This window comes from Anas platyrhynchos, chromosome 1 (genome assembly GCF_047663525.1).
Source record: "Anas platyrhynchos isolate ZD024472 breed Pekin duck chromosome 1, IASCAAS_PekinDuck_T2T, whole genome shotgun sequence".
NCBI lineage: Eukaryota > Metazoa > Chordata > Aves > Anseriformes > Anatidae > Anas > Anas platyrhynchos.
The window spans coordinates 102,390,574-102,411,135 of NC_092587.1; the positions used below are offsets into that span (position 1 = coordinate 102,390,574).

Below are 20,562 nucleotides of genomic sequence, written 5' to 3' on the forward strand. Positions count from 1 at the left end.
AAATTTGAAACAACCTTGACATTGAACAAGTTGATTAAAAAAAAAAAAAAAAAGACAAACAGAACCTGCTTTCAGCAGGGATGACCCCTTAAACTCAAGTAATGCCCAGAAAATGCACCAGTAAAGCCCTGGTGAAGAGAACTTGCCAAGCTGCTGAAGAGGGCTTTAAACTAAAGTTAGCAGGGGAGGGGAACCTCAGTCCACCCAACTCCTACCAATTTGATGCCAGTGCCAGCAACAGATGCCCAGAGCCTGGAGAAGGATCACAGGTCAGTGGAAGAGCACCTGAGGAACAGCACAAAGGAATTGCAACTGCTCCAGCCAGCATATCAGCTTCAGCAGGGAGCCAGCTTAAATGTTGCTATGCTAGCACACATACCACAGGGAATAAACAAGAGGAGCTGGAGATGTACACATACCTGCAGGGCTACAATTTCATTGGTATCATGGAGATGTGGTGGGATGGTTCCTATGCTTGGTGTGTTGACTATAACAGGAAAGGAAGATGAGGAACAGGTGTCACCCCTTATGTCAATGAGCAGCTGGAGGGCATAGAGATCCACCTGGGGATGGGTGAGGAGCTGACGAGTCTTTGCCTCAGTCTTCACTGGTAACAGCCCACTGGGGAGTGTTGGTTGATGAGAAACTTGACGTGAGTTGGTAAAGCATGCTTGCAGCCCATATGCTAGGCTGTCGCAAAAGCAGCATTGCCAGCAGGACGAGGGAGGTGATTTGTTGAACCCCTTTTTAATAGTACAGTGAAGACAGACATTTGAGATAATGTTATATCCAAAATAAAGTTTTTGTCTTAAAAGTTTTATCTAGAATGTTGTTTTTCACGAAAATTCATGGTAAGATTTGCATTAAAATTAACTTTCACCAACTCTTGGGGTAACTTTTTACTAATGGAGTTCAAGAAGGAAGGTTTAGGCCCACAGCTTGTGATCTGCATTTAATACATTACAAGCCAGTCTGGCACAGAGGTCACTCTCTCCTTCCCTCAACAGCCCTACAAGCCTTTTATGTTCTTCAACAGCTACAGCTCCCACTTCACTCCCTCATGTGAGCACCAAGCTTTCCTTCTTTACAGCCTGCTTAACGGGCAAGATATTATCACAAAAAAGCCATGGGCTGATTTCTCTAACTTCCACACAAATGATGTACTCATTTCCGTAAGAGCTTTTGTGAATCTTGTTAATAGGTAGAACATGCATGTAGTCTCTACTGGAGCCCAAACCATCAATATTAATTTATAATTGCATAAAGGTGGCTTTTCAATCAGAATTTAATAAAAAAAGACAACAACAAAAACACACCTTCCATACCTTCCATTATATTTGAGCTAGTAGGATTATGTGTCTTACCAATTAGAACTAATCGGCCAGAGAACAGCTTAGTGAATCCAGGCTTTCATTTCTTACATTGAAATGTAACTGAGAAATAGATCTAAGCAGAAAGAATAAACTACATTTATGAACCAACAAACAACAAGAAATAGAAAAAAGTGATCATTGCAACAGACAAATAGAAACAAATGTCTTGCAGTTCAGTGCATGTTTCAACCAGTTTCACTCACTGATTGCCTCAAGGAACTTCAGCTGCTGCTGCACCTACAAGATCAATGCTGCTAATTGTGAGGAAAATTATTCAGGACAACACAGAGCCTCCTATTAATGATGCCTGCCAGAAGAAAGTCAGTTTATCAGCTACCCTAAAGGTTAGCATCAGAAGCAAATACAGCAAACTCAAATGATTATATTACTAACCTTTCAGGCAAAATCACTACAGTTGTGAAAAAAATAAAATAATAATTCAGAATTTCCTGCATTTTTAAAATTACTTTGGTTCTCTGTTCAACAGGTGCCAAGCCTGTTTTTAGTATTTTATATTATCTTATTTGACCACAGGAGAAAAAAAAAAAGTCTATGGCAATGTCTTCAGATCTGTTGGTAATCTTTACTAAAACTGGGCAAGAGAAACAAACTATGGACAGACACCAGCAAATACTACAGAATGGTTTGTTGGAATGGTTTAGTTACTTCTGCTCAGAAAGACTTCAAAAAGCAATGAGTAAATAATTGTTGGGTTTAAAAAAATATATCTGGCTAAATTCACAGAAGAAATTAACCACAAACACTTAGAAGCTGGGAATGATTCATTAAGTGCTGGTCCCACTTTTTAAAATTTATTTTATTTTAATTTCCAAAATGCATTGTTTATCCACCATGAGACAAAGGACAACTGGTGTGATCCAGCGTAACTTTGAATTTTGAATTTAGTCATCTGCAATAACAGCTGAGAACTTTCATCATTTTGAAGTAATTTCAAAGCTACAAAAGCAATGCCTATCTGTAATGCCTATCTGTACTATTCAATATACATTGCATATGAACAGCATTAATAATTTGTGAGATGAAAGCCACAGATAAATGCAGGATATGCTGGAAGGCTAGAATAAACTTCTGTTTGAATATGTTCTAACTAGTTCTTAGTAGGACATATAGTTAGAAAGATCATAGCCTGATTGGCAGAGCAATAGCTTTACCATTCCTTATTTGAAAACTACTTCATAATTGACTGTTCACTTTTATATTTGATTCAGTTAAAACAATATGCTTTGTTACAAATAACATCTTTATGTTCTCTAAGAGTAAAGTAGAACACCTACAGTGTAGCGCTTCATATAGTAATTACAATTGTCTGTGTGTATATAAACATACAATAAAACATTGTTTTAGAGAGCACAAAAAGTTACGTCATGCTCTATTAGCCAAAACCTAGACTGTTGCAGCTAGAACAACAGTAGCTTAAGTAGCTTAAAATCTGCTTCAACTCTTTGCAGCAAAGATGCATTTGAAGTGTAGAGTAAGGTGGCCTGTCTCACCACAGAACCTGTAGCTGACATGACAAGAAAGCAGGGGAAGGAATCAGCAGCAACAGGCATGTTTTTTAACTTGCTGATACCTGCTTGATCTCTGCCTACAAAGTTGTGCTCTGACAAGACCACAATGCTTTCAGGAGAAAACAACTCATTAATAAAAGAGGTTATGCAGTTCTGTGCACCTCCTCCTGCCCTTCCCAACTAATAATCACAGAAGCCAGCACTCAGAGACAGAGTGACTACATGAGAGTGAAGTCAGCTGTCACCATACCTTCTTGACTTTCAGTGGGAAGTTTCTTTTTCCTATTTGTTTTTGTTTGCTTCCTTGGTTTTGTTTTTATTTTTTTTTCCTCCCATTTGTTTCATTTTTTAACCTTGTTTGTGCTTGCCTGGCTTCCAACTTTGAAGCTAATTAGTAGTTTACAGAATAGAAATAAAGCAGGAGTATTCAATCAAAAAATATTTAAAATAATACTAACACTTACTGAAATATCAATCACAAGTTTAAGCTAAAAAGCCTAACAAAAACAAGAGCCTGTGCATTTTTCTCCCCGAATTTCACAAAGCTAATCTCTCACTGGTTTTAAAAAAAAAAAAAAAATATCCTGAAGAGAATTCCCACTATCATCAGTTCAAAAAACAATTATTTACTGACTCAAGTAGCAGGATCTACCCCTAAGCATATAAAAATGAAGTAGCACAACAACCAATAAACAGGTTGTCATCAGAGCTTACAGTTCTCCTGTCATGCCTGTCTGTTCATAGACTGTATCTTACTCTAACTGCCAGTTAGTAAGAAAATGGCAAACAACTATAAAGACAAGAAGACAAAACATGAGAATAGTATCCAATTGGATATATAAAGAAGGGGGGGGGGGAGAGAGAGAGAGAGAGAGAGAGAGAGAAGAACAACAAGAAGAACAAGTAGCTAGAATGATTCTAGAATGATTCCTTGATCAACAACTCTCGCCTTTCCTTCTGTGTGTCTGGTTAAGTGTGATGTCTTCATTAATAAATCCTCTTTGTAAAGTTAATCCCTTTTAGCTACTTAAGGCTTAGGACAGATCACATCTCCCATTCCTGCCAATAAGTTTTACAGATGATACAGCAAAAGACTACATGAGGAGCATGTTTTATTAAAACTACTCATCTAAGAAAATTTATCACAGGACTCTATCCACCTATTATCACTAGAAATCCCAGTAACTACCTAGCACGAATCACAACATAAGACGGTAAATTCCACATTTTTTTTTGGAGAGCATGACAAATGAAGAGGGCACTCTCACAGACACCTGTTATCAAAACAAAAGGTTCACATTTTCAAACATATAATTGAATTTGACCTACAGACCCAAATATTTACTTACTCAGATTTAGGACATGTATATTAACTTATTATATAAATTCTCTATGGACACGCAGCATTTTTTTTCTTGATTCCTTTATAACTGCATGTGCTATAAAAATGAAACAAATGTTACTATGCATTTTTCAGGTTCTCAATTTAAAAAGATATCTGATAAACTGAATGTATTTTACTAATAATTTTTCAATACCTTTTTTATAGCCAAAACAAGTAAGATTTATGATCTGTTTTCAAATAGGAACATAATCTATCAACGGAAAAAGATACTGTAATCTTCCCTGAATTTAAGAAAATTGTTCCTTAATTAGCTCAGAAATATAAATATATGCAATTTAAAAGGTTTTCCATTTTAAGATTGCTTCTCTTCTTGGTACCTGAAGAGAGCAAACAAGGGGCAAATATGTCCCTACCATCTTCCTGAGCTTTTTCCCTAATCCTTGTCTTCTCTATACCCCTATGCCAATTATTTTCTTGCATGAAGTCCACAGGTTTGAGGAAAGATTGTTCTCCACTTACAGTAATATAGCACCTAACACATTATGCCCTCAACTGGAACATTGCCTTAGATAACAGCAGACAGACTACAGTGGTTGAAATGCAACTACAGCTTCCTGCGTTGCCTCCTGACACTTCAGTACATGCTAGGGGTTGAGGCGCTGATTAAAAGTTGTTTTCAGTCCTACATCCCTCCAGGTCTTCTCCTGCCAGCTAAAACAGGGAGGTATGAGACATTACATTAATTTGTATTCCTTTCCACATCTTCTTTGAGAACATTCAAAAGACTATAATTGAACTTTTAGGCTACTTGTCATTAGTAAATGATGAATTAGGCTACTTTAATGTCTCTGAGCATTTGAGTTGCTACAAGATGTAAAAAAATAAGGTCTCTCTCACTCTCATTTGCTCTCTTTTTATCTGAAGTGGGGGGGGGGGGGGGGGGGGGGTTGCTTGTTTGTTTGTTTTAGTTAAGAAGATAAACTGTAGCACTTTGTGGTGGTTTTTCTGTGCTAGGCAGCTAAACACCACAACCGCTCTCTCACTCCCCCTCCTGAGATGAGGAGGGGAAGAAGTAAAGAACAACTCATGGGCTGAGATATGAATAATTTAATTAAAGGGAAAAAAATAATAATTATTATTAAAGAAAGATTATTATTATCTAAACAATTTAACTAAAGCAAAAAAAAAAAAAAAAAAAAAAAAAGGAAAGGGGAAAAGGGAAGGGGAAAAGGAAAAAAACAACAACAAAAAAAAAACAACAAGCAACAATTAAAGGCTATGCAGAAGTGCAGAGGAAAGAAATTGCTCTCTACTTCCCACAAATGAGTGATGCTTGACCACGTCCTTGAAGCAGGGCCTCAACGCATGTAGCCGGTGTTCGGGAGGAGGACCGACATTTTCCCAACGAGAGCCCACCCCTCCCCTCTTCTTCCTTTTTGCACCTTTTATTGCCGAGTGTGACATCACATGGTATGGAATATCCCTTTGGTTGGTTTAGGTCAGCTGCCCTGGTGATGTTTCTTTTCTCACTTTTTTGCCCACCCCTAGGAGTGTTAGAGAGAGTCCCGATGCTGTGCCAGCGCTGCTCAGCAGCAGATACAACACTGGTGTGATACCAGTGCTGTTCCAGCTACAAGTGCAGACCACAGCACTGTATGGGCTGCTGCATGGAAAGTTAACATCCCAGCCAGACCCAGTACACACTTAAACCATTCTTGACAAATCTTTCAGCAATGACTTATTAACAGAGGCAGAAGCAGATTTTCTTCACAGATCTGACAATGACATTTACCCTGACCTAAAAGGAACACCTTCCTTAGCAATAAGAAATAGTTCTCTTTCAATGCCAATTCAGTCCTAAGAGAATGCCAATTATTATCAAGTTTGCAAAAACAGATGTATGGTGATTTTGTAATACAGACTACTTTACACCAGGGACAAAGCTAAAATCATTCATCTCAATTAACTTAGGATCCAGCACTTAAATTAAACTGTTGCCTTAGAGGTGAAAGGCCATCACTTTATCCAATAACCCACCCATACCTTTTATAATAAATATAAACCTCCCTCTTAATGTTAAATATACCTAAAAACACAAAAGGAACCAAAGTCAAATATATTTTGAGTCACAAAGCTCAAAAAACTTCAACACCAAAGTGGATAATCATCTTCCTCTTCATGTATGGAAATCTCTCACAACATAAGAGTAGGTGCAATTCACTGTCTATCAATCTTTGCATAATGCAAATAAATGTGACAAAACATGTCTGGAGCAGCATTAGCCTACTAATTCCTAAGCTGTGTCATCAACATAAGAACTACTATAAACTATTATAAAATATTAAAAAAAGTAGACATTTTACCATCGCTGGGGACCCAAATGTTCATGAATATAAAATAATGTCATCTAGTGGTCACCTCTACCTTTCTCCCCAGCAGCCTTTTTCACGAATGCAGTGCAAGCTGAATCTAAATCTATCTTCTCTTCATTCAATATTTTCAATGTTGATTTTGAGATATGCTTTTTTTTTTTAAAGCATTTTTTTGTTTTTATTATATATTCATCTTCAACAAGTGAACAAGCTACATTGAATCAAGTTTTGGTACAAACATCAATAGTTCTCAATGTGGAAGAAAAAAATCCAGGCAATTTTTATTCCTGCACTGTTCAAATGCCCGGTTCATCTGGGGCACTCTTTGTCTTGGCTCTCAGGCTTACAATTAACATTTACTATCTCTTAGGATTCCAATTATAAATTATTATACATAAACTCTATTCAATTTACTTTACATTTTTAACAAAATCCAAATTCCATTATTTGCAACCACAAAACACTCAGAAGACAATATTTTTATAGGGATCTTAAAATATATTATCCATATGAGGACATTTACTAGTTGGGTGTTTTTTTTTCTTCTTCTTCTTGTGTTCCTGTTTGGATTTGCACATGTGAAGTTGAATCTTAAGCTCTCAAATTTGGTTGGAAATAAATTCATTAATTCATTTCATCTAGACTGCTGGTGTTCTGCAGCTTCTATCATAAGGCTAGTCCAACTGCTCAGACCACTTTAAAGAGATTAAAAATAAATGTATATGTAGATTATAAAGTATACCATGAATCTCTCCTCTTATGTGGCCAAGTGTTAAAAGCACAATCTATAGCAACTGTTTTTCCCCCTTTGTTTTTACTCTTTGTTAATAATCTTCTATTACCTATTTATATAATAAAGGAATCTCACCAAGTCTCAATGTTCTCAACTCTGTCAATACTGAATTTGTTGAGAAGCACTTCTCACTTACCTCCAAAGCATCTCACTGAAGTGAGCAAGAAATGGCAGATGGCAGGAATATTATGTTTTAACAATATCTCCCTAAAAGTTCCAAATATTTGGTTTATAAAAATAACAGCCATGCTGCCAGACAGTTAACCATATCCATCGTTGTTGTCTCTCTCATTTTGGTAAGGGAAGTATTCTGAAGCCATAAGTATTGATCTTTCCCCCACAAGGGGAAAGGGGAAAAAGAACTAGTGATGTTTACATTACCTTACATACAAATTCCATGAACACTCAAACACTTTGGCGGACCAATCTTGTACCTATTTTTTTCCACATTTACAGGCAGCTTACAAAGCCTCCAAAAATTCTTACATAGAAAAATCTCTTCCATTACTGAAAAAGAAAAAAAAAAAAAACAAGCAAGACCTACTTTTAAAGAAAGTGTTACCGAAACCACGCAATATTTTTGCTGATTTAGACATATTTGGAAGGGAGGAAAAAAAGGTAATAATATGTCTGTGTGATAGGTATTTTTTTTCCTCCTTACTTCTCTAAGATGTATTAGGCTACACTATACTTACTGAAACTGCTCTTCCAATCCCCTGCCCCCAGCCTAGCTCTTTCCACAAAAAGGTAAGTCCAAGGATAAGACACTATACTTAGAAAAATGTTTATAAACCTTCTAGAGAATTTCTTCCGTGAAGACACAAAAGAAACATCTTTAGTCATTTGTTTTGAGAATTTATCTATTTGTTCCAACATCTAGACATTACTAAAATATTTTAAACAAAGACATTCATTATTTTCCTCAAAATGATCTATGCTGTAACTATCTTCCAAATGATTTTAAAGTCTGTTAAATGGCTTTATTTGCCATTTGAAGATTGCAAAAAAATAAAAGCGAGTAAAAGTAATATGTGATATGTATTTATAGTTCTCCAAGACCGTTGTACCAAGAGTATAGCCAAAAGAATCACTGGCTGATTTATTTCCTTTGCTTACAACGTTCAGTTAGGTGTTATTTATATATCACACGCACATGTAACCAATTCATACCAAGTTTTAAAAAGCTTTAAGATACACAAGCAAAATATGACCTGAAAGGCCTCCTAAACATTCAGCATAGAATATTGAAGATACTTCCACTCCAGATATTCACTGGCCAATCTGAACAATTTTGCTCCTACAAACTCCTGTCTTTGTCTATTAAAATTTCTCCACAAGAGTCTTGCTTCCAAAGAAACTTGTTCAGAACGCTCTATCTTGGCTAGTCTAACTTGTAATCTAGCATCTTTCTAAAGCAGATACAAGAATTATGATATGACCCTGTGAGACGTGAAAGCGAAGGAAGCTAGGCAAGAATTATATTTGGACAAGAGACCACTAGCACTCATAACACTGCAGGATGCAGTATTAGTGATTCATTAGGTAGCATGCCTCCAGCCGAGTCCATATTAAAACTAACCTTCTCTATCTTTTCTCTCCCTAGCTTAATATATCACACTTGTTAGATGTGAGAATGCAGTCTGTCTGTTCAAAATGCTAAACAAAAGTCTGGAGCACTAGGAAATTAATTTTCAAAGCTGTTGAGGAAAAAAAAAAAAAAAAAAAAAAAGAAGGGAGGAGGGAAGGGAAGGGGGCATCTATCATTGCATGGATCTGTCTAGAGAAATTTCCACCTCTCAAGAATCCATCTGCCTCTAAAACTTACCTTAGAATTCTCCCCACCCTGAACCCTGAATAGGTACAAGAGATGTATGCCCCTGTATCTTGAGATGTATACTTGTATGCCCTTGTATTCTGGGCATACAAGAAAAACACTATGCTTTATTCTAGGTGTTGCTAACACATTTCACATCTATAGTTTCCACAGGAGCAGAATTTCCACGGTGCAAGTAATATACAAGAAGCACGCTGAGACATGGCTCCAGCTCTCAGCTCCTTTATGAGAGGAGCTGAGACCTTCTTCCCTCTATAGGTCTATCTGGGTATGACTGCAAAACATATCAGGTATTCAAAAATTATTCGTTCATTCCAATTTGAAGACAGACTCTGACAGTTTCTCAGGCATCTTTCTTGGTGATTCCCCATCACACAGAAACACCAGTATGCTACCATAACAGGACTACCATGGGATTAACATGACGTATCCTTTAACAAAGACTAGCCTAGACTGTGATGATAAAATGTATGGTAAAATACAGATTTGGACCCTTAAAATACATACTGAGACTATGTCAAAAGATGCCCAAAGTATCATTGCAGATTGCAGAAGAGACTAACACTTGTGTACAGTTATTCTCCATCCCCCTCAAACCACCACTAACTCCTGTATGATTCTTCCTCCAGACAGTGCACGAACTTATTTCAACCTTGTCACTGCTCTGGAAATACAAAGCAGCCTAACAAGACGCCTGTTCAGAAATGCTAAGAGGTACAGAGGAAATTTGTTCATCAAATAATGCATCTGCCTTTCTACTTCTCAAATTTATCACAAATGGGTTTTAAGAGATTAATGTGTTTCCAGATAATACTGAAAGTTAAAGTCCTCGTGGCAGATACAGCTGAATGTGATCTTCTTAAGTTAATAGCCAGCCTTCATCTGAAGATTAAGTTATGTAGTTTGTGTGGTTTTACAGACTTCTTTCTCAAGTTGCTGACTATGCTGTTTACTACTGGATATGTGTTGTGCATCATTATTTTGGCTGACTGGTGAGTGCCTAATGGAGAGAGAGCAGGTGAAGCTTCTTGCATCTGTAAGCCTTCTGATCACAGTTCTATGGTTAGTTTTAAGTCAGTCTCTTATGCTCTGCATAATTTTAAAAAAAACAAAACACAATCAAATAAAACAGAGAACCACTTCCTTCTCTGCATTGGTTTCCCACATGCCAACCACCAACCACTCCCAAAACCTGTGCTGAAAAACTGTGCTGAATCACCCTCTCTGCCTGTTCTCTTCAATAACGTAGTGTAATAGGACTGTTGAGTCTCAGGAAGAAAGATTACCACTAGAGGACAGATGTATGGCCCATGATTCTACCATTTGTGTCCTCCTATACCTCAAAAGTTCCCTGGCTTTCAACGGAAGGTAAAGAGCTGCAGGTAGTACCATCAGCTTAAGTTACCCCTGTGCCCTAAGCCATGCCGGGGCTCTTAGAAACCAGATCTCATTCTCCCTTCTGCTATGGACTTCTTGAATGACACTGGGCACATCATTTATATTAACAGCTAATTCATTATTTATTTATTATTAAATGTATTTAATTTAATTATTTCTTATTAAATTTAAGCAATATCCACATACCATGACAAAAATGTGTCTGCTTTCCCACACACTTTTCAGCAGGAGGAAGGACAACACTTTTGGACTAAACGCTGAAGAATGACTAAGGCAAATGTTTGCTGTAAGTTATGAGGGAAATCTGGTCTCAGCAATTGCAGCTTTCACAGAAGTAACTGAAAACTCAGTTGTGCTTTAGATAGCAGTTAAATTATTCCTAAATCCTGTGTGGATCAGGAAAAACAAAACAAAACAGACAAACAAACCAAAAAAGCAACCCACACTACACACACCCCACTGTCAGCAGACTGCAAGATAGAGTGAGCTCCCTGCAATTTAACTTACATCTCTTCCATCTTCATCTTTCCCCAGGGGCAAATTCAGCCCTGACCTAAACAGACACAGATCCCATTAAATTACGCTGGGACTGAATCCAGTAATGCCAGGTCACCCAATAACCTCAGAAGTATGGGTGAAACCTATTTTGTTCAAATGTGAATAACAAATCGGTGCAAGTTGCTGCATTATTTTTCCAATTACATCATCATTGAATTTCTCTATTATCTGCATGTCACTAAATTGAGTCAACAAGATATTCTAAATTGGTAATGAGATCCTAAGACATTCAGCACTTATTTCTGTTAAGGAATGATACATAGAGGGGCCTGCTGTATTCACAGTCATCTGTTTTTACAGCACAAATCACAGCTCCCTGCAGTCATGGTTTCTATGTCCTCATCCCCAGGACTTGCACGCGTGATTTCAGCTCTGTTTCTCAAGAAACAATCATTATTTTAAGACTGTTTTGTTTTAAACCTACTTTAAGGATTGGTTTTCATTCAGCATTTGAGGAAAGAATATCTTCTATATGTTCATTCTGCAATCAATTTCAAATGAAATCTGCCAAAATTCTCATGATTTTGATATTCTTAATATTAACAATATTCTCTAATCACTTCTACTTGCTATAATACCTAGCTACGTAAAACCATTTTTCATTGCAAAGGTTTAGAAGTAGCCAATGACATCTGGTTAAGCACACCTTTAGCTCATTACTTGAGGTGATGGTCAAGTAATTCTTGCCACAGTACACAGTTAATTTAAAGAGCATAATTTAGGGAATCAATAAAAAGACTTCATAAACTAGTGTAGCATGATTATTAACAATTTTCTCTTTCTAATTTCAACAAACATATGCAACATTACCATCTGATTTCTCCATACATGCTTTGAGAACACTGCATACACTGAAATTTGAGGATAGTATGTGAACAATTTCAAAATCTAAGCATGAAAACAGGCAGGATTACTATGAAGACATTCTGTGTACTTTCCTGTCCTAGGAAAAAAAAAAAAAAAACAACAAAAAAAAAACAACCCAGCAACCAAAACCTGCAGGTATCAATCATCCAGCTTTAACAGCAGCCGACTAAAGCTATTCATTGAATTGTGCACGGCTACCACTGTGTCCCCGTGAATAACTCTCAAAGTCTCCCCCTCCTTTTTTTTTTTTTTTTTTTTTTGTTCCTCTGAGTGGACTCTTAACAGCACTTTTTTTCCCCCATTCTGAATGGCTTAGAGGGATCAGCTGAAAGGGAACACCATTAGGAAAAACAAAAGTTTTCAAAGAAAAAGTAGGAACAAAGTGGACATACTAGTGACAACTTGTGATTCATGGCCTATGCTACGCTTTGCCCCTCTCTCTACCTCAATACACTCTTCGGTTTTACTGCTGGGTAAGAGCAGGGCAGACTACTGCACTTCTCCTAGCAACCAAAAATCACTTAAGGAAAAGGACATGTTGTCTGCTGAAAGGGAGAACAGAGAAATTTGGGGTCATACAAAGCCAGACATATGTTCTTTGGCATTTCATCCTAAATTCATCAGTTGTCAGAAAGAACTCAGTAAATAATAGTAAACAGTTGTGTTTTACACAGATTCATATTTAATTTGATATATTTTTCTACTTGTCACATATTTCATTTTCTTGTAATTCGGTGTTCTAACAGTTTCTACTACTGTTTATAGTTTTGCCTTCAGAGACATTATATTCTATTAGTTACAGTTTCTACAGTTACTTTCCTTCATCATAAGTGTGTATCCATACGGCTATATGTAATTCTACAGAACACAGATTTTATTAAATATATATATATATATTAAATTTGGACCTACACACACACAGAACTACTCTTAAGAGTCTTAAAGACAGCAGTACTAAAAGGCAATTTTATCATAGGATCCCATTATTCCACGTGCTGTGATTTTTACCCTGTGAGACTATCTTATGGAACAAAACTGCCTAATCTCATTAGGTAACCACCATATTACACACCTTATGCTAATGAATCAATTTCATGCAGACGGAAAAACAAAAACAGAAGAAGTTTATAATTCAGGCATACATCTGAACAGACACATCACATTGACTAGTTTGAAATCAAAGCATTCCAGATTAACATCCAGCTTGGTAACAAAAAGGATGAAATAAATAGATCAAGGATAAAATCAGTAGTAGCCTGTAGTATTTCTGATAATTATTTTCTTCCCCAAATAAGGTTTTTTGTTTAATAGCTGTTTAATACCTGTTGCCTTGACTTAAACTGAATATTTTAATTAGCCCACTGAATTTCTTTTACACATCATAAAAGTATATATGCAAAAGAAGTCCAGCCAATCTATCACAACACTTCTGCAGTACATGAAGTTAAAGATAAAGAACACCTCACCTAGTTCACTGCGTCAAATTACAATGTAGCATTGTTTTGCAGCCACTCCAAATAAATCTGGTCTCTACCAGTTTAACAGAAAGGTTCCTTCTCTCCATGAATAAGGGATGCAAAAATAACATAGCAATGATATAAAGCCTAAGCACACTGTGTATAAAACACCACCAAAGTTACTAGGCATCAGCACTATTATGTTAAGCATAACAGCTGCGTTTTGCTCCTTTCTTTACTCCCAGTGCCGCATTCCCTGTAACCCAGCTCCCCTGCTATTCTGTCCCTCCCCTCACTCCCTGCTTCAAAATGGGGCAGCCCTTTAATCCATCAAGCCCCTGGCTTGGAACCAGGCACATATCCCCCTCCTCCCAGCTCACGGTGTCATTCCTCTCCCCAGAGAGCACCCTCATGCTCACAGGACCAACAAGCACTTCCAGGTCCTGAAGGGGACATAGTGTGCTGAGCCCAAGTCTAACAGCATTTTTTTTGGTATGCCATTTGAATGCTTTGTAATATTGATATGCCATGAACTAGCACCCACCCAGTATTTACAGGGTTCTCTTCAGGATACAGTATAATCTCTTAGGCTAAAATTGATCACTCCTTTTGCCATGATGAAATCATTTGGGCTACAGGACATGCAGACCTTGAAAACTGCACAGAATGACAGTTTGAGAAACCATGATTACAGGGCTCACACAGCATTAAAATACTTCTCATAACTGCTTCTTAACTCTTGACATTTTCACAGCAGTAAAAAAGTACCGCTGGTACCCTGGCATGAACAGTTACTCCATTCAGTCTGAATGAGAAGGAAGTTGACCGATGTTAGTTACCTGACATTTTGGTTTTAAAAGGTTAAATTTTTTCCACTCAGTTTCTCCTGCAATCAATGGCAAGTGATGAATACAAGTGAAATACAGAGTTTATTGTGTTTTACAACTTGCTGCTGGCCACTTATTCTTTACATTATTTGTCCAATCTTCATTTCTGACAAGCACATTATAGAGACTCTCCTGGCCTTGGCACACCATGCTGAAGCTGTACCAGCAACACAAAGACATATTAAGAGACCATGTGCTACAACTCTGTGGCATAATCATCCAGGTGAACTCTCACGAGTAAGACCATACTTCAGCCCCTGAAATCCCCGCTCACACTACCAGGTCATTTCCATGTGTCAGACCAAACAAACTGATGTCTCAGTTAAGCTGAGGAAAAGCAATGAAAGAAAAAGTAAATGATAACCAAGTATAAAGCTGTACAAATGCAGGCCGCAGTCTGCATTACTGTAGCTGGACTGAAGTACAATGAAGATGCACTGACAAGAAGGGTAAATTCAGCAAAGCAAACCATCAAGGTTGCTCTTGCAGTGAGCACTTGATATGACGAGGAATTAATCTGAAAATGCTCTGTTTTCTTCCAGTCATCATTCACACAGGTAGTTAGAGCCAAATAATTATCTTCACAACCAGGACAGATAAATGGCATACAGAATTTGCAATGGGACCTGGAAGCAACCCATCTCAATTGATTTTCAAGTATACACTGGAGTCACCAAAAGATTTGTGGCCTTCAGTTATCAGCAAACCAAAGGTGATAATTCCAACAGGAAACAAAGCAAAACAAACAAGTCATTTTTAACATTACGCAAAATGAAGCTATGTGGTTTTCACTAACATAGGGTTTTGCTGTGCAACTAAAGCTCAGGAAGAAATTAAGCATGGGAAAAGATGTTTGCAAGTCAGCCTAGGCTGTAACCAGAAAGTTAGCTCAGAGCTCTGTTAATCTGATGTGATAACTTGCGGAGAGCTGCATTATTTAGTGAGTTTACAGACAATTTGCTTAGCCAAAAAAATAGCTGGGGAAGAGTAGTGAAGACCGCAAATTCAACACATATACACAAGCAACTTCTGCCAAAATATAGTTTAAATTAGCATCTTCACATCACAGTTGTCCATAATACAAAGATGAATCTCAATTAGGCTTGGCTACTAGAGCACAGCAGCTCAATGAACATACCAGCAGGTTATTACATGGGTACTACTGGTTAGCTTGTGTATTGTTGCTCATGTATTTATTTATGAAGGATATTATTTTAATAAAATTAAGAGCACATCTTGGCTCTCTTCCATGGCAGCAAAGCCAAGATAAGCTGCAGAGATGGAATTAAAAAGCCATTTCTTACTTCATGAGCATTTGGCTTGGAAAATATTAAGAATTCACATCATTACATCCAAAACCCAGCACAAGCAGCAGACTTCTGATTAGGAAGGGATACTCTGCACTAGTAAGGAGAGCACTATAGAAGTAAGGAGTAGGTAGGACTGAATCAGCAACATGCACTTGTACCCTCTATTTGTTGGTAGCTATCTCCACAGAAGGATGCAGGAACAAGCCAACTTTATCTTGCAACAAACTTGCATTTATAAAGATGACATAATGATTTAAGATGCATGTCCTGTAATAACTCAAGATATCACCTGTTCTCAAAGGTCTTCCTCATGGAGGGCTGAATACAAAAATTGTTATAGATTTCAGTGGTACAGAATCAGGTCCTAAATTAACAAGGCATTGTTTAATTATCTAAAACAATAATGAAAACTATTAATCACCAGTGGTCAATACTTATTTTGTTAAGGAAAGGGTTGGAGATGAGGACAGCATTGACAACTCATTCTTACCTCTGGATGTATAACTTCAAGGGCAGAAAATCTACCATTTCTGTTGTAGAGTACAAGGTCGGTCTGAGAGTAAAGATGATGAAACTAAAATCTACATCCACAAATCCTTCCTTATGTGCAATTGTTTTGCAAAGATCTCATTAGTAGCAATCCACATGAATAGTCCTGTATAAAAGGTAGCCTCAGCACTACAGCTGAAATAGCAATTCTGTATTGTTAGATTCTGCATTGTCCTCTGTATCAAAATTTAAAGGAATTTTCCAAATGTATATGGAATGCATGCTTGAAAAATGAACATGTGAGAAGACTTGGGTAATGCAATAAACTTTCTGTAAAAATAAAAATAAAAAATCTGTACTCACACATAGGAAATACCTGCTCAGTCTGAAATGACATAAATAAATAAATAAATAAATAAATATTTGGGAAGAGTGAATTCATGCTTTCTTCTGCACACAAAATAAAGAGATTCCATGAGAAATTTAGAAATGAGAACCAGTAACCTAGCCTGTTGGCAAGAAACAGCATCAACGTGATTACTAAGTATCCTCTGCAAGGTTGGTACCATAGGTGGTGAGCCAGATGGCAGCCACAAGGAAGAGCAACCTCTGCCATGCCAGCTGAGATAACAGATAAAGCCTGACAGCAGTGTTCCTCCTAGGTGGCTGAAACAGAATGTACAGAACCTGTTAGCAATCTATTTAGCTGAGATCAATATTTGAATAGCAATTCAAGGGTAGCAAATGGCTAAAAAGCCATTGCATACTCTTTAGTAATTTTCACTAAATGGTTCAGCAGTGGACAGAGCAGGTTTTGAGGTTAGTACAATGACTCTACATAGCATTGCTATAAAAAGGCAACTCCTGGAAAAGGAGTTGACCGGACAGACTAGCCAATGCTTCCATTTTCTCTCAATGAATTTTTTAGTGCATGCGCTTGATGCTTTTTATGCGTCCTTAAAATATACTGACATCCTTTTGTCTACTTTTAAGACTGTATACCTTTGTCTCACATTGCTATAATTAGCTCACTTCGCAACATGTTTTCCACAAGCAACATCAACCTCATCATTCCAGAAAGCTACTAATGGAAGGACTATTGTACTAAGTTGAATTCACTGAAAAGTTTTATTTTTATTTAAAAAAAAAAAAAAACAACAAACAACAACAACAACAAAAGATATTCTGTCTTTTCTAAAAGAACTGTGGGATATCAGACCTTTTGCAGTGTAGCAAATTAGCAAATGAACAAAACAAATTACTTGGACTATCAAATTACTTTTCAAACGTATCCATCTCTGGAAGTGCTATGACAGCATTTTCTCTTTGCCTATCTTTTGCACATAAATATATGCTGTTGCAATTACAACCTAGGAGAAAGGAAGTAAGGCAAGCACAACATTAAGACTAATTCAGCAGAACTTTTCATCATGGGCATAAATTCCTCCCTACTCAGCAAAGTTTTCAAGCATATGATTAACTTGGAACACATGTTTAAATTCCCATCAACTTCACTGAGGTTCTGTGTAAGCAACAGCGGCACGCACCTAAATGCTCTGCAGAATTGGGTCCTGGGGAAGAAGATAAAGGAAACAGAAACATAAAATCTCCATCTCAACAGACTTTTACTCTTAAGGTATTAAAATGCACACATTCCACAGAAGCAAAGGTTATCCATCAACAGCAAAACTCAACATGAGAGATCAAGACCCTGTCAGCTCAAGTACACACCAGAAGAATATACTCCAGCTTTGTATGTAAGCCATGTTCTCTGATGGGCAACTGAGATCTGCAGAAGGCCACAGATATGTACCTCACCAGTGGAAGAAATAAAACAAATTAAAAAAAAAAAAAAAGAAATAGGAAACGTAAGATAAAATGCTTGATCCATACTTTTCATTAAGAAAATGAGCTTTTTGAAAAATTTTAATATGAAGACAAAAGGCTGCTTTTACAAAATGTTTCTTGCATAAATTTAACACAATCACATACAAGATTACCACATTTGCAGTTTTCAAGAGCCAGACAGACTAAATAGCCAGCCCTGACATAAAAGGTTGTCATGTTCACTGAAAGCACTGCAAGTCCTACCAGGGCTGAATTTGGCCCATTCAATCTATTTTCCATAGTAATGTCCACATGCCAGTGTTCACAGTAGCTGGGAACTTTTCTATTAATATTCTTTCTTGCAGTCTTTACTAATGATTGGAAGAAAGACTTGAAAAAAAAAAACAAACAACAAAACACACAACAATGAAAGTCAACTGACCCCTATGAAAAAATATGTAATTAACTATTTTAACTCTAACATCTAGCATTTGATTTTATGGTACAGTGTCCAATATTTTATTTACTTATTTAAAAAGAACTGTAACCAACATTGGTAGCTAAAGAAAAAAGAAGACAATTGCAGTTATTCCCTGAACAGACTGCAAGAATATGGGCAGGGCTACAAGAAAATCAAAAGCACAGTAAAAACATATATATGCCACATGCTTTCTGCCATTTCCATTGAGCTCTGCAATTTTCAGGTGTCATAGAAGCATGGACAGAGAAAATAACACAGATGAAAAAAATTACCATGTTGATCTACACCACTGTGTAATACCATTTTAAAGTCACTAAATAAAGTTAATCTCACAGAGAAAATTATGGCTATCATGCATCAGATGGTGATGTCTTTCTCTGGACCTCATAACAAGAGAGCAAAATAAATAAGAAAACCACACCAAACCAAAAAAAAATAACAACAAAACCACCCTCAAAAACAGAAATGCATTAGGAGGTAACTTTAAAAGACAGAAAACCAATCAAGGACTTATTAAATTAGTGGTCAATTGGGGTTTGCCTTTTTCCTTCAAGTATTATAAATAGTGCTAATGTTGATATATATCTTTTCAAAGCAACCGGTGGTATATGTCACCCAAAGGTATAATCACAATTACTATGCTTCCAAAGGGACAAAAGTATTTTATGCCAAGCTTGCATGCCAGTATTTCTCCAAAGCTACTTGTTAGTCACTTATACAATGACAGCTTGACTGTACTTTGTCATGATATGCTATCCACACAGTCACTGTTTTTTTTTTTAATGTATTTTTATTTTATTTATTTATTTTAAAGAGTTGTTAACATGCAAACCTGATACAGCCTCTGAAACCTCTCCCCAGGAAAGGGGAGTTTGTATTCTGGGCAGTTTCGTGGCATATTTTCCCCTGCAACGGTCCGGCTACACACTAGCTACGTGCTTCATTCACACCCCCACCCTCGTCCTATAAGGCTAAAACAGAACAAAGGTTCTACTTGTGCTCCCCGTGACAAAACCAGAATAAATTATGTCTTGCTCTGTCGTTCCAGCAAGCTGGTTAATTGCATTTGTTTCATGTATCTCCAAACAGCCTGGTACATTAATTACATTCTGTAACACCAAGCTCCTCTGATTCTCTCTGTCACTTCCACTGAGCACTTTAATTGTCTTCCTTCTAGCTATGTATAATTTTAAATGCTTACTAATAATTACATTTCTATAGCCTGATCTTTTCAGTTTGTATACAAAGGTACCTCTGAGAGGGGTGGCCTTAAAGTTGTGAATCAAAATATGCTACAGTAGGGTAAAAAAAAGAATACCCATAAAACCATGACCATGCTGACAGATGCAAATGTTCTACTATACTCTTTCACAGTTTGGACTTCCTTCTGCTTAGCATGTACATACATTAGGCAAAACCCATTTTCCTATCGGTAGACCAAACCAAAGGTTAAACTGCACAGTTTATTATGCCAGCAGAGTAAAGCACCGCTACAGTGTCTCTCCCTTCTCAGCTCTTTTGCCTCCCTACTTGCTGGGGGTGGGGGGAGATGATAGGAGGGGCAGAACTACCCAAAGCAGCCTGTAACTGCAAACAATAATCCTAGAGCCCTCGCTTAAGGGCTGACACGGTCAATGCTGCAAGCAGTAGCTTCCTGGAACAAAGTTTTTTCTCACCGGCAGAAATAGCCAGGGTCCCAGAGCCTAAACTCACCCGCAGCCTGACAGACTGCTTAGAGATGCAAATACCCGGTGGTAGGAGGGCTGCCAAACATTTGATCCCAGCACACGCACATGCAGGACCGTGCAGATGCTTGCTTTCTACTTGTGTGCTTGAGCTACAGTAATGCATTTAACGTCGATGCTGCAGAACAGCGCCAGCCCCCACTCCCAAAGAGAATTTACCCTTGCGCTGAAGTTTCCGCCCTACCAAAGCGTGCCTCCCCTAAAATGCTCCTTTATATCCCCTCAGCCACTCCCTGAACTTGAAAACTGCCAGAAGCATGGCAGAGCCAACCCAAAAGAGGAGGGGAAAGACACCAG

The 20,562-nt window shown here is 37.4% G+C and overlaps 1 protein-coding gene across 14 annotated transcripts in view; it reads right to left on the reverse strand.

The window, feature by feature from the left end:
- ROBO2 (roundabout guidance receptor 2) overlaps window positions 1-20,562 on the reverse strand; it is a 467,458-nt gene that overhangs the window by 444,916 nt on the left and 1,980 nt on the right. The gene's annotated exons all lie outside the window — the stretch shown is intronic.